The sequence below is a fragment of the Passer montanus genome, unplaced genomic scaffold (genome assembly GCF_014805655.1).
Source record: "Passer montanus isolate IOZ18808 unplaced genomic scaffold, ASM1480565v1 scaffold15, whole genome shotgun sequence".
NCBI lineage: Eukaryota > Metazoa > Chordata > Aves > Passeriformes > Passeridae > Passer > Passer montanus.
Genome location: NW_024362051.1, coordinates 8001616 through 8015165, shown reverse-complemented (window position 1 = coordinate 8015165; position 13550 = coordinate 8001616).

The window sequence follows — 13550 nt, the reverse complement described above, 5'->3', positions numbered from 1 at the left end:
GAGGTGCTCACCAGCAACCATATGTTGTGAACGAGATAAGCAATTACTGTGCACCATCCAGGCTTTATGCTGAACAGGGAAATCTTGTGCTTTTAAGGTAGAACTCCCCAGGAAAAGCACTACCCCACTCCCTCTGCCTGTAACCACCTATTAGAGGGCATTGCTGCTAATAAATACCAGCAGTAATACTTAGTGAGAGATCACTGAGCCAAATAATAAAGTCACTGCATACCCTTGGGTTACAATTCCATGTCTCTGCAGGAATAATTTTCCCCAGCAAGAACTGCATGGGACTGTGTTTGTGTTATTGTTTTTTCCGCCTCACAATTGTTGTTTTCATTGTGACTGAGCCCTCAACCATTTGTTAACAATTTAGGTTTTTGTCAGACGTGTGGCAGAGAATGTGAGTTGTTTTGGAAAAAAACAGTTGGAACAAGTTACTTTGACTGGCCTATAGAGTTAATCAAGATGACAATAAAAACAGGAGTGCAGCTCCAGCCTGTTCCTACAATACAGGATAGGCCAGAGGGTTTTTGTGGAAGTTCTCCCCATGTTATTCCAGGAAGCTGGTGAGAGCTGTGTGCCCCCAGCTCGTCTCCCCAACCTGCAGCAACACAGATTTGCTGAACAGTTTTTTCCTGCTGTTTGTGGCCCTGAGCAGATGCTTGCAGGTGAGAAAATATGGGGAAATTAATATTCTGTTTGCTTTTACTAAGGATTTGGGATTATAATGTGGGATGTTCTGTATTAGAGGATATCTAGCAACCTTCCCAGGATCATAATTTTTACAATAGCTTTCAACTATGCAGAGACTCTATGAGCATTTTCCTCTGTCAATATTGCAGTAGGGCCAATACAGATACTGAAGAATCAGTACTCAGCTGAATGCCACTGCTAACAATTGCTGGTGACAGTGCCTTTTTTCATTCTTCACCTATGTTTGTGGCCCCCTTGAGCTGCCGGAGAACTTTCTCCAGTTAAGTAAAAGCACATGCTCTGTTGAGTTGACTTTAATCTGTCTCCTGTATCCTGCAGAGGATCACTGCATTCATACAGTGCCTTCAAAGACTGACCATAGGATATAGTTTCAGATACCAAATTACCCTCAGAAAATGTATAGAAGGCCTTCTTATTTATGTGTGTTTCTGAAAGAGATATACAAAATTACCTTACATGGAATAATAGAAGTTGATGTGGTCTTGCAGTCTGTGAAGAAGACTATGGAACATCATGTCTTTTTATTTTCATAAGTGGAGAATTCCCCCTGCTCCAATAACTATTCTTTGCATTTGGTGTAAGTTTGGGACTTGTTTAATAAATAGCTCACAGAGCTGCTGAATTTTGTATTTTGCATTCATAGCATTTCTGCCTAATTTGGAGGTAATCACCTCAGATATTCAAATGGATTAGGGAGGGAATGGCTTTTCATACAATCAGATCCATTGAATGGGTATTTTTACTGGAAAAGGTTGTTTTGGGGGCTGTAGTCAGAGAGCAAAGCCTGGATTTGTAATATTTTGATGAGAAGGAATTGGGTTATGAAGCAGCTTGCCATTGCCTTGGAGAGGCTGAGAGCATTGCAGTGCTGGACTCTCAGGAAACGTGTTTTTTCTCCTGAAACCCTGAAACAGGAGCTGAGCAAAGCTGAAAATCAACCTTCCCAAGTAGGTGCTCTGCACTCCTAGAAACCAGTGCCAAAAAAGTCCCCAGAAAGGGACACCTTCTAATGATAACACACTGAATGCCAGCTGTGAGCAGATAATGTCCTTTTGACCTGGTATGTGCCATCCTGTGCTGCTCCACCTCATTACATTTTATTTTGAGGCTTCACATACACAGATGCAGAACAGTTCAGAATAAGAAGCTAAAAAGGCTTGTACTGGGGATAGCTCAAGAATTTTTTATATAGTTACAGAAGAAATTCCTCTCCCACCCTCCTGAAATGTGATCATTACAATAACATATATTCCAAAAGAAAGCATCTGTATCAACACCATTCTGACATAAATGAATGGAAATACTGACTTTGCCTATTATTATTATAAAGGTTGTTAGTTCTGCTAATAAAATGTTTCTTAAGCTCCACAGCTAGATGAGTTTCCTGTGGAATTGTCTAAACCCTTCCAATGCTAACTGTTTGCAGTATTCAGAAAAGTATTTGCAGAACTGCTGTACCAGAATAAGGCCACCTTTCCCAGGAAATACAGCTCCAGTTACACTTGTATTGAAAAGAGGCCAAAGAGGCCAGAGCAGAGCACTTATAGACACATTTCCTCGTCATACATGGAATGCTGAATTATTGCTGCCATGCAGTGCTTGGGTTTAGAACTGAATTTGCAAGGGGAAGCTGACTGCAGCAGGACCAAAGGGCATGGAGACAGAGTCCTGCAGACTTTTACCATTCCAAACCTTTCTGTCCCACACATACAGTGCACTTTAACTGCTTGTGGGTTATTGTCTCTTTTCCAAAGCCCACAGGCTGCCTCGCCCTTCATCTTCCTGAATTCTTTACCATTTTCTGGCAGCCATCTGCTGTGTCTCAGTCGGAAATGTCTGCTCCTCTGTCTTAATTTAAAAAAAAAAAACAAACCCGCAGCATTTTCTTCCAGTTCTTTTGGAGAGCAGTGCACACCCTGGGCTGCTGCTCACAGTGAGCTGTATCTTTGTCTCCATAGCTGTAACTTTGTGCAGAGAGAAAATGGGCAGATGTAAGATCAGCTTGCGGAGTAAAAAGAGGATGAGCCTCCAAACAATCTTGTATTCAAACCCAAATTGATTGCTGAACTTTCAGCTCAACTTTAATTTCCCTTGATGCCTTATTTTTAAAATAAATATGCAGGGCTTTTTTTCCATTGGTATTATCCAGCCTCCTACTGCAGCTGTTGCCAGGATGTTCCAAGCAGCCACACGGGGTGGATGTGAGAGGTCTCAATATCTGCAGATTGGTTACAATAACAATCTCTCTTGTCCCTCAGTTCAAACAATTTAAAATGTCATGTCAGGAATGGAAAGATATTAATCACTGCACAGCTAGAGAGAGTTCCTAGGAAAAAGACTGAAGCGGTGTTTTCAGAAGCCTGTTGAATGAGATGAGGGGAACCTTTGCCTTGGAAACTCGATTCAGCAGATGTGAAATCCTGTAGGTTCTGAGTCCAGGCCCATGGAGCTCAGCTTCTCTCCTGTTTCAAGAGAAACACCATGTTCTATGGGGGAGCACTGGCACATGAAGGGTAATATTCAGTTCTTTTGAGATAATTGAAATGTAAAACTAAGCAAAATAGTTTATTTTCATTGTGACATAAGTAGCATTTTGTTTAAGCAGCATTTAATGATTATAACAGCAGGGACCAATGATTTTCTTTCATAATTAGCCCTATTAGAGTGAAGACATGCACATGGTTGACCTTGAAACAAAAATCAATATATTTTTTTCTTTTGTGTACATTTTCCCTTTTTCATTTCTTTAATCATTTAACATACTCTTTGATCAATATCTAATGTGATGTAATATCTAAGAAAGGATTGAATGCAGATGTTTAACGTAAGTTGCATGTTCTTTCACTGTTCTGATGTATCAAATTACCAAACCTTGTAAGAGTGAACAAATGTTTATTCAAGTGTAATGCAGATTCATTATGGTGATGTTAGATTATGTTCTGAGGTAATGATTACATGGTCCATTGAGATGTGTTTATTCTTGATTTTTTTAGCTGACCTATTGTATGATTTTAGGCAAGTTATACCCGTACTCCCTGCCAGTCATTTTCTTACCATGTTTATCCTGTCTTGTTTATGTAAATAGTAAGATATTTACAAAAGAGTGAGTCATTGACTGCATTTAATAGGATTTACCACAATATGTTCTGGTCTTGTTTGAATCTGCTTCGCATTAAATAATTACTTATAATCAAGGCTTTTAATCCACTGCAGTCACCAATGGTACATTTTCTTTAGGGAATCTGTACATTAATCCTCTCTTACACTGATATTGTCATAATGATATTAAAGTTGTAAGAGGTTGAACTGCAAAATTCAAATCTAGTAACTTAATAGCCTCAGAGAGCTTTGAGAATTACTCAGTTTAGTAAAAAATCAGAGTAATGGAAATATCAGTTTGTGTGGTAACACTGGTCACCAGCAGCTCAGGTTGTCCTTCACTTCTCTCTTCAGTTTGATGGCAGAAGTTTTAAGAACTTGCCCACCCTCTTCTTTCCATAAGACTGAAATTCTTTTTTGAAGATTATTTTCCTTTTGCTCTCCTGCTTGCATTATTTAGTTAAATATAGGAGAGTATCAGCTTCATGAGAAGCTTCAAGTTTTTATGATATCATAGGAATGGCTGAGCTAAAATTGCAATTAAGACTGAAGCCAGATGGAACACCATCAGTAAGACGGGGGTAATGTTGGAATAGGGAAATTTCTGAAGAAACTCAGAAATGAATAAAACAATTCTTTGTCTTATAAACTTGGATAACCTTGGAAAAAACAGCATTTTCGAAATACTTAGACTGATCATAAAAACATTTGCTTTTCTTTCTTCTCCATGCTTTTCTCCTCCTCTCCATGACAGGTACTAGTTAAAATACAAGGCCAGCTGGAGAAAGAGTACAGCAGATTTCTTGAAGACACTAAAAAAAAAACCAACTGCTTGTCCCTAAAAACCGGAATTGCTCATATTTTGATACATACATATTCAGTAGCAAATAATGTTTGAATAATCACTTAGAGTGAAGGGGTGAAGAAGTCATGGAAGTGGTATTTGAAACTCTCTAGGAAGAGATTCCTTTTCCTTGTGGACAAAGATCTTTCTAAATTTGTTTACCAATTGTGTTCCAGCTGCATTTCCCCTTTTGCTCTTGATGTAACTTATTTCATAATCAGCATAATTTACACTCAGAGCTATGTCTTGAGAGATCCTACATATATTTTAGATCTTCCCTGACTACCATAATGATAAATTATTAATTTAACTACTGACATGATAAGTATGATGTTTCTATAGAATATTTCAAGCATATTTCTAAGAGATGATACAATTCAGGAGAAAATTTGACTCCTGTTAAAATATTTAACTTTTAGAACCAAAGTAGTTGATGTCTGTTCCTTAGTTTGTGCATCTGTATTTGTGTGTACACAGCCACAGGGAAGGCAGGTTTTACAAAGGGAAGGTACAGAGATGAAAAACTGATTAGTTTTAAGAATCTCCCCCAGAATCATGCACATTGGTACATGCATATTGTACAGAACGTGTACTTCTTGCAAAACCTGCCAGGCACAGGATGAAATCCCTTTTATGAGGACAGCTGGAGAGTTATGCAACTTCAGGAGGATTATGCAGATGTGTATATGCCGTGAAGTTGCCTGATGGATTACGAGCCTGTGTAGGTTTGATTTAAAAAGAAAAACTACTTAATTCTCTTCTGTTGTGAATGGAATGTTTCCAGAGAGAGCCAGAAGCCTGGAATCTTCAGAACTGAGATAGTCTGACGAATGCACAGGTCTATACTGGTGTCTTCAGTTTGACCAGCAATGAGAATTGACGAAGTTTAGGCAGGGCCTGTGTTACTCTGTACTCCCTACAATGGAAATTATGTTATCAGAACATGCCCAAAGCTCAGTGTAGACAGACTAGTTGTAAATTAGCCCTCTTGAAGCCCTTTTGTAATGTACCACCTAATGAAGATGGGCATTTTACAGTTTTATTGAACTGTAAAACATTAAGTAGACATGTTCTATCAAGAATTGCATCAGTTGTAATTAGGAGGCAGATGTAATTTTACTTACTGTTTCACTGGAAGAGTTTCATCTTGTTTGTACTCAGGCATTGCCCTGGCAGAACTGAGTGCCACAATCTTCAACATTTGCAAACAGGAATGCTGGAAGCAAATATGCAAAGGGAAAAGCACAGCTAATTCTGGTGGCTGAGGGCTCTGTCCACTCAACCACAACACGAGCTGGAGAAAGCTGCAGGGACTCCTGCAGGTCCATCATGCTGTTTCCACAAATGCTTTGGAGAAATGAAAAGCCTTGCACTCATGAACACAAATCAGAAACTAGAGTTGTTTCTGCTTTTAAAGAACTCATCTTTGACATAGACAAGATACACGGACCCCTTTTGAAGTTCAGCAATCCATGTAGAGCAGTGCCTAAAGAAGACAGAATCCAGAAGTTGTTTCAGGTGGAAATAGTTGTCATGGAATGCAAAGCACATGTACTTTGATCTTTGATGCAGTATCCCTTATGCAGTATCACATCATTATTGTGAGCATAAAACCAGACTGATAAAATACTCCACTGCAGTTGGTTACCTATTCTGAAACTCAAGCAGCCCAAAACCAGACTGCCCCATGATGCCTGAGTAAATAAATTGTAGGGCATCACATTTAGTAGATATACTTCATGTTTTTCACCTGCTTCTGTGTTTAAGGGTTCTTTGCTGTCTGAATATGAAAAGCACCTTAAATAATTGCCCAAAACTACAAGTTAGAGGCAGGGATGCTGTAAGCACAGCAGGCTGAAATGATTCTAAACCACGTTGTCAGTAGGTGATCCTGATTGTATTAACATCCATTTCACATGAGGGTCACAGCTCTTAGTTCAGTGAATTTACTCTTGATTTATATGTCTATAAAGGATGGGAACAATCATAAGATACTCCCTGTGATACTCTGAAATCAATACAAAGGACCAAAGAACAAGGAAGGCTGCTAACAAGCTTTCAGGTCATGGACTGAGCGCTGCAGTCTGCTTGTCAACCATTGGTTGAAAGTGAAGCAAAAGCCAGTTATAAATTTGCTAAACATAAGATATCCATTTGAAAGTGATTTTATTACATTTATGAAATGAAGAAGGTCATTAGAAACATCAAGATTTTCCCATTGTTGCCTTGGGGCACTGAAATGCCTAATGTGTGATTTGCACTTATTGCACCAAGCCAGCTCTCTGCAGCTTTGAATTTTCAGGTGAAAATTATTTCTTATTATGCTTTCTGAATGTGTTTCCTTAAATTTCCATTTCTGTGAGCTTGCTCTATTATTTCCACTAAACTGGACTTTCTGAAGCAACAATTCTTTTTGTGTAACAGAGCAGGATTACCCAAGTTAAAGCTCTTCATATTAGGCTAGACCCTGACATGTCATTTGAAGAATAAGCTGAAGAACAGACAGGAACATTTGGTTGTTTTACTGCATGTTTCAATAATGGCCCTAGGATTACTAGAGATTTTCCATGCTATTTTCCTTTGATGTTAGTGTGACACAATTTATAGTTCACTCTTAGGAGTGCCAGCTCACACTCAAGTAAGTTTTGTTCACGGATTAAATAGAAGACAGGGATGGGATTCAATTCCCACATGATGAAGGTGAATAGAAATTATTCTATTCTCAGTCCGTTTCTCAAAATTTTCTTAGTGACAAATGATGCAAGTGGTTTGCTTTTAAATGTTCCTAACGAATTCCTGCCCTCATTTCCTCATGTGAATGAGTGAAGGATTAGGTAGAGCTTCCATGTGCAGTGCCACATCATTTGGCAGGCTTGGAGACTGGAGCTAGAGGAAGTGCAAAATTCACAATCTTAACATAACTCTCTTTTTTTAAGGTAGAAAATGCAATTACCAAAAGCTTCCCATTTCACAGCAGCCTGAGAACTGTTTTCCTTTATCCTTCAGGCACTGTGACTATGACCTTCCCCCTGAGTTGGCAGTTCTCACTGAGTCAAATTCCATGAACCTTCTGAGCTTGTTTGACTTGAGGCTGCAGATATTCCATATTGGATAAGATCCCAGTAATCTGCTGTGCTTTTCCTTCTGTGTTACTTATATACTGAACCAGCAGCTACAGAAAGTCTATCATTTCTGTGACTGATGAAAAACCTCTTAAAATATAGGGTCCTGGGTGGTAGTAAGTTTTCCTTACCCTAATTTGTAAGGCCTTCTCTGATGAAGCGTGGTGGAGCATATGAATTCAGTATTTCTGCCACTGCTTAAAGCTTAAACTCATCTCTGAAGATGCAATTATTTACGGTTTTCTCCCTTTCAGCTTTATGGCTCCCAGCAAGCATGATTAAGGGGGGAAAAAAATAAAAAAGGGTAAGTTGCAAACGCGCGGCATCTCTCGAGGAGATGGAGTAGGCGGTGAGAAGGGAATTAGCCTAAGACTTCTGTTGTTAAAGGATAAAATTATTCAGATAAACTGTTTGTAAATGTAAAGAATAAATACTATTTGAAAAGTGTGCCTACGAATAATAGATAAGGACTGCAGAGATGATTTTTTAAAATATTATGCAAACTGTTAGGATTTTGGGATGGGAATCCTTATTTTTCTACTTGTTTCACTAAAGTGCTATATTGAGTTTTGTACTTGGGGAGGTCACTTTCTTCACTGTCTTACTAACTCAATAGACCTCAGTCTCAGCTGGGCCTTCTAGGCATTACTTCAATACAAATATACAAATAATGATTCTGAAACTGTCCCAGAAAATGTCCCAGTCTATTTTAAATGGGGATTTGTTTTTAGTGAAGATATAAATTACTAAGATGTCCTATTATCAGAGTTGCATCTGTGAAGCAGGCAACCGGAAAGTAAAATTTGTTTTATTTGAAGAGAGAATTGAATCTGAGGATCTTGATAAGTCTTAATTTTCAAATTTTCTCTGTTTTAGGAATAATCTTGTGTTTTGGTTATACTTGGATTTATTAAAAAAATATTTCAGAGGCATTTGATACTATTTATTAGGAATACTTTTGCTTTGTTTCTTAATATGTGCTCTTTATGTGTATCTTTACTCACTAAAACAATGCTTAAACTGAACAAGTGACCGGTTAATATAAGCAGTGGGTGAATCAGTGAGAATGAGTGGTGTGGTTTTTCTGGAGAGTGAAGAAATATGCATGGCTGAAATGCTTCTAAAGTGATTTCTTTCTAGCAGAAAAATTTGTGAGTATGGTTGGTTGAAACTGCTCCATCGAAATTGTTTCTCAACAATAAGTTAGTGTGTTGACTAGAAACATGATTTTCCTGCAGAAATGTTTCTCCTGGAAGATGTTGATCCTTCTCTTTTTAAAAAGTGATGATGCACAAAGCCAGGATATTTAGGCCAAACTTGCTAAAGGTTTTTCAGGGAAAATTATCTATGGCTTTGCATACATATATATATATGTGTGTGTGTGTGTACATGTATATATATATGTGTGTGTGCAGAAATTATTATATATAATATATTATATATAGATTTGCACTGGGAAATCCCAAACCCTTTTTTGAGGCCTAAACTTCCTTTATAGGTAAAGCTGCCAGAAGAAGTGACAGATCTGAGGGCCATCAAACTTTATTATATTTCCAAGATCTTCCACAAATTTGAACTTAGTGAATTGTCCCAGTTTGTGGCATAATAAGATATTAAATAAGGCCTGTCTTTCTGTAAGGTTGGAAGCATGTTGATGGGCAGGATAGCAATGCTTTAGTGTCAGTGCCTGTGTACTTGATGTTTTTGAGATTTCTGACCTAGGAGAGTTATTTTGGCATCAGATTGACATGAACAATACAGAGAAGGGTAGAACAATATTGAAAAAGTGTTTGGTTCATTCAGTGAATCTATTTTCTCCCCTCAAAATAGGTGTCTCTTATACTGGAAAGGAACTGGTTAGTAGCAAATGAGAATTCTTCAAGAGGGAAATCAAATGCCCCAGTACTAATTAGTTGAAATTAGGATCATTCAAATATTTATATAGAGAAGGCAAGTATTCCGGGAACATGCTGGGATAAATCACATGGCTGGAATATTAATAGTGAGGCAATAAATCTGAACAGAAAGAATCAAGGTGAAAACATAGGGGAGGGTTTGTACTATTTATCAAAAGACAACTAGCTGGTAAATACAGATGATTAGTGGAAGAAGTGGTAGCAATGAAATTTTGCATTTTCTCTGTCAGCATAATATGTAAAGGGGAATTAAGATGGAACATCTACCATGGGCCACAAAATCAGGACAAAGTGACTGAACCAAATATTGAAGATGCTGAAGGAAACTTGGATCCATCCCTGCAGTTCTGTTACTTCCTTGCCTGGATCTGAGTGCAAACTTGTGTGTGGGGGCAGTTCAGGTGCAAGGCTGTGGTCAGGCAGCAGCTCTGGCCCAGCACAGGAGGAATTTGAGCCTGTGTTATCAGTGAGCACAGACCTGAGAAGGTACCCACAGCTGGTCCCTGTGTGAGCAGCATCCTTCAGGTCAATCTCTTGGCCTGAGGGAATGGCAGGACCTTTGTACTGCCCCAGGCTGCAGTGTCCCAGCAGTGACACATGGAGCAGGGCTGGGAGGAATTGCTGCTCTCTTCTGTCCTGGCAGAATGGACACTTGAATCTTCAACAGCTGAAGTGAGAGCTAAGTCCCACCGTCCAACAGTGACAGGATTCAGAATGTAAAACTGCCCAGGTTTTTCTAAGTAAAGCCCCTGAAATTCTGGGGCGTGTCCCATGCTGCTCCTGGCTCAGCAGAATCACCAAGGCTCCTGAGGAGCCTGGGCACACCAAGCATGCCTGGGAAGGGCTTAGGAGCTGCTTCTCAGCAAGCTCAGGATGCACAGGCAGAGGGGATGCCCTGCTTTTACACCTTCAGTCAGTAGCTTTCTGTTGAAGGCAGGATTTTATTAGTTAAAGATGTTAATATCTTCTGTCATGTTACCTGATTTCTTACTCCAAGAATCCAAGGCACTGGCCTGGGTATTACTGCTTTAATTTGGTTCATTTTGACTTCACTTATCTTAGAATATTTCTGTGGCACTTTCCTAAAAAAGAAGTGGAAGTGAAATTATTAGCAAGAGCTGAATAATTTGATAATTTATTAATAGTTCCATCGGTCTATTTTTTGTGTGATAGATTGTTTTTTTTTTTACCTTACTAAAATAAAGGGGGGAAGGTAGGGCTGTTCCAACTTTAATTACTGCTCTTTAGCTTGCACTGCTTCAAAATCAGCATTAAATACATCCTTTTTTCCTAGGTAGTACATCATAGTGCCACATAATGGCAAAAGGGTTCAAACAACATGAAGCCTGGAAATGTCAAGTGTGAAGGAAATGAACTGGCACACTGTTTTAATTTTTCTTCCTTTTTATTAAGGTTTATAACATTGCATAGCCACAAAGTGTGCATGGCAGTCAAGGGCGAGAGCAAAGACAATCATCTGCATGAGAAACACAGGGAAAATGCAGTCCTTGTGCAGACAGGTGCCATCCTCCCCATCAGGAGGTCAGGAATGACAATTCCCCTTTTGGGGAACCTCTCACCTGAGGGCTTGGACTGCTTTGAGCCATAAGCAGAGTCAAAGTTACCTGCTTAGGTGTGGGTGTGCCCTTTGCAGAAGGCACAGTGCTGCAGTCCAGCATCTCCCCTCACAGCCCCACTAATAAAAGGAAAAGAGTGATTTTCCCTTGAAAACAGCAAGACAGCTTAGAAGTTCCAGGTACAGTATATTTCTCATTGCAATGTGCAGTTATATGTGTTTAAAACACCTTCAGAGCAGTACCGGTGATTAAGCTTAGGATCTATTCATTTTCCTAAGCAAAATTAAATGTTGTGAGAACATCTCCAAGGGAAGGTCTGGCTGCAGTTTATGCAGATGCACCCTAGCTGGAACAGGAACAGATAGCACAAACTTGGTGTGGATTAGAAAATCTGTAAATCCAATAAATACTCCACAGTCTGTGCTGGGCCCCATATCAGTTCAGTGACAGGGCTTTTTCATGCAGTTCTAGCAGCTGAAGTTCTAGCAGCTGAAATACTTGAATTAGTTTCAAACTAGCTCTGATGTCTAGTTTGAAACTAATTCAGGTATTTCAGCTGCTAGAACACCTTTCTAGCAGTGTGGGCATTCATTCAGGACACACAGAGCATGATATTCTCCTTTCTGTATGCCTGTATCCAGTGAAGGCAAACATCTGTGTGACTGTAGTCATGGCTGGCAGAGCACAGCCCTGCTCTCAGATCGAGCTATCCAAGCACAGTTGCAGTACCTAGTCCTTCTCCCTTCATTCCAGTGAAATAAATATGGTGTGACTTCATTTGCACCAATCAATATAGAGGGTTGTGGACTATAATTAATGCAGCAGTCCATACATTCCACACTGACTTTTTTTCCCAGTTGATTCTAAAATGTATAGAAGCCGTGGAGACAGCCACGACAATGCCCCTCTAAGGAAACTCAGACCACAACCTCATCTGTCTGTGACAAGAATCCCAATTTAGGAAATGGAGAATTAGTTTTGAGGAGGATATTTCCCTGAATTTCTCTGCTACAGTGGTGTAACGGCAGTGATGTAAGGAGGAATTTCACTCCTCTGGGCTCTGTGGTGGTTGGCATGCTTTGGGCACCTCCTCAGGGTCAAACATGCACCCATTTTTCCTGTGGAAGGATAACAGGCTCATTGCTGTGCCATGTGGCACATCCTCAGTTGGTCTAAATCTCACTGAGAATCCACTGCAGAAAATCTTGGCTCTGCTGGATTCAATGGCAAAACTCTCACTGGCTTCAGTGGGATCAGGATTTATTCCAGTGAGTGCAGTGGAAGCACAGTTTTTACCAACTGCAGATCTGGCTCTGTTGTTTGACACTGGTCCTCTTTTTTTTTTTTTTTTTTTTAAATTTTAAAGGAAGTTGTAAAACAGTCTCCCCCAAGCCCTGGAGCCCTGGAGTTTTTGTCTCCATGTGATAAGGTAACAACATGTGCACACAGAACTTGGTTTCTCTATAGAAATAAACTGCATGGAGGCAGTTACTGATTCTTTTTGTTTACATCATTACTCTGCAGTACAGCTGTTATCCATATTAAAGCATATTTTTAACCTCCAGTATTTTTAAGAGTAAAAATCCATCTTAATTAGTAGAACTAATGGCTGGGTTGTTTTGTATTTGTATAATTTACTCTGTAACTTTTTTTTTGATGAATTATATACAAATAAGAACTTTGATTTCAAATGTAGAGGGCCAGTCCCTCTCCCTTTCAAGTTTATGTGCAGAAGTTATTTCAATTTGAGCAGGATTGGATGGATGAAACATAAAAAAAGCCACATCATCAGCTTAAAATACAAGTCCAATAAAAATGAAGTTGGAACTTTACCAGCTGTGTACTGATGAAAGCATATGAGATTTTAAATAAGAGAAGCTGCTCAATATGGACCCAAAAGCCAACATAAAAACAAACCAAAAGGAAGAACTGGGAGAAGCCTGGTGCAGACAGCAATTCCAAATAGGGGTAATTTGAAAAGATAAGGAAAGGGATGTTTGAATGCAATGTACAAGTTGATCTACCTCATCATTCAGAATAATCTTTCCCTTTTTATCCTTAACCTAAAGAATGGGAAAGCCAAACCAGAGCATCAAACCAGGCAAGCAGAAATCATATACTGCCACAACTGATTGGGGCTGGGGTCCATAAGACCTCCTCATGGGCAGGGAGCAGGACTGGCTTGCTGTTATTTTTCTTCTATACCCTTCATTTCTATCCATTATAAAGGGGTGGAAGATAATAGCTGGACCCTTAGTCATAAAGGAGCAAGAAT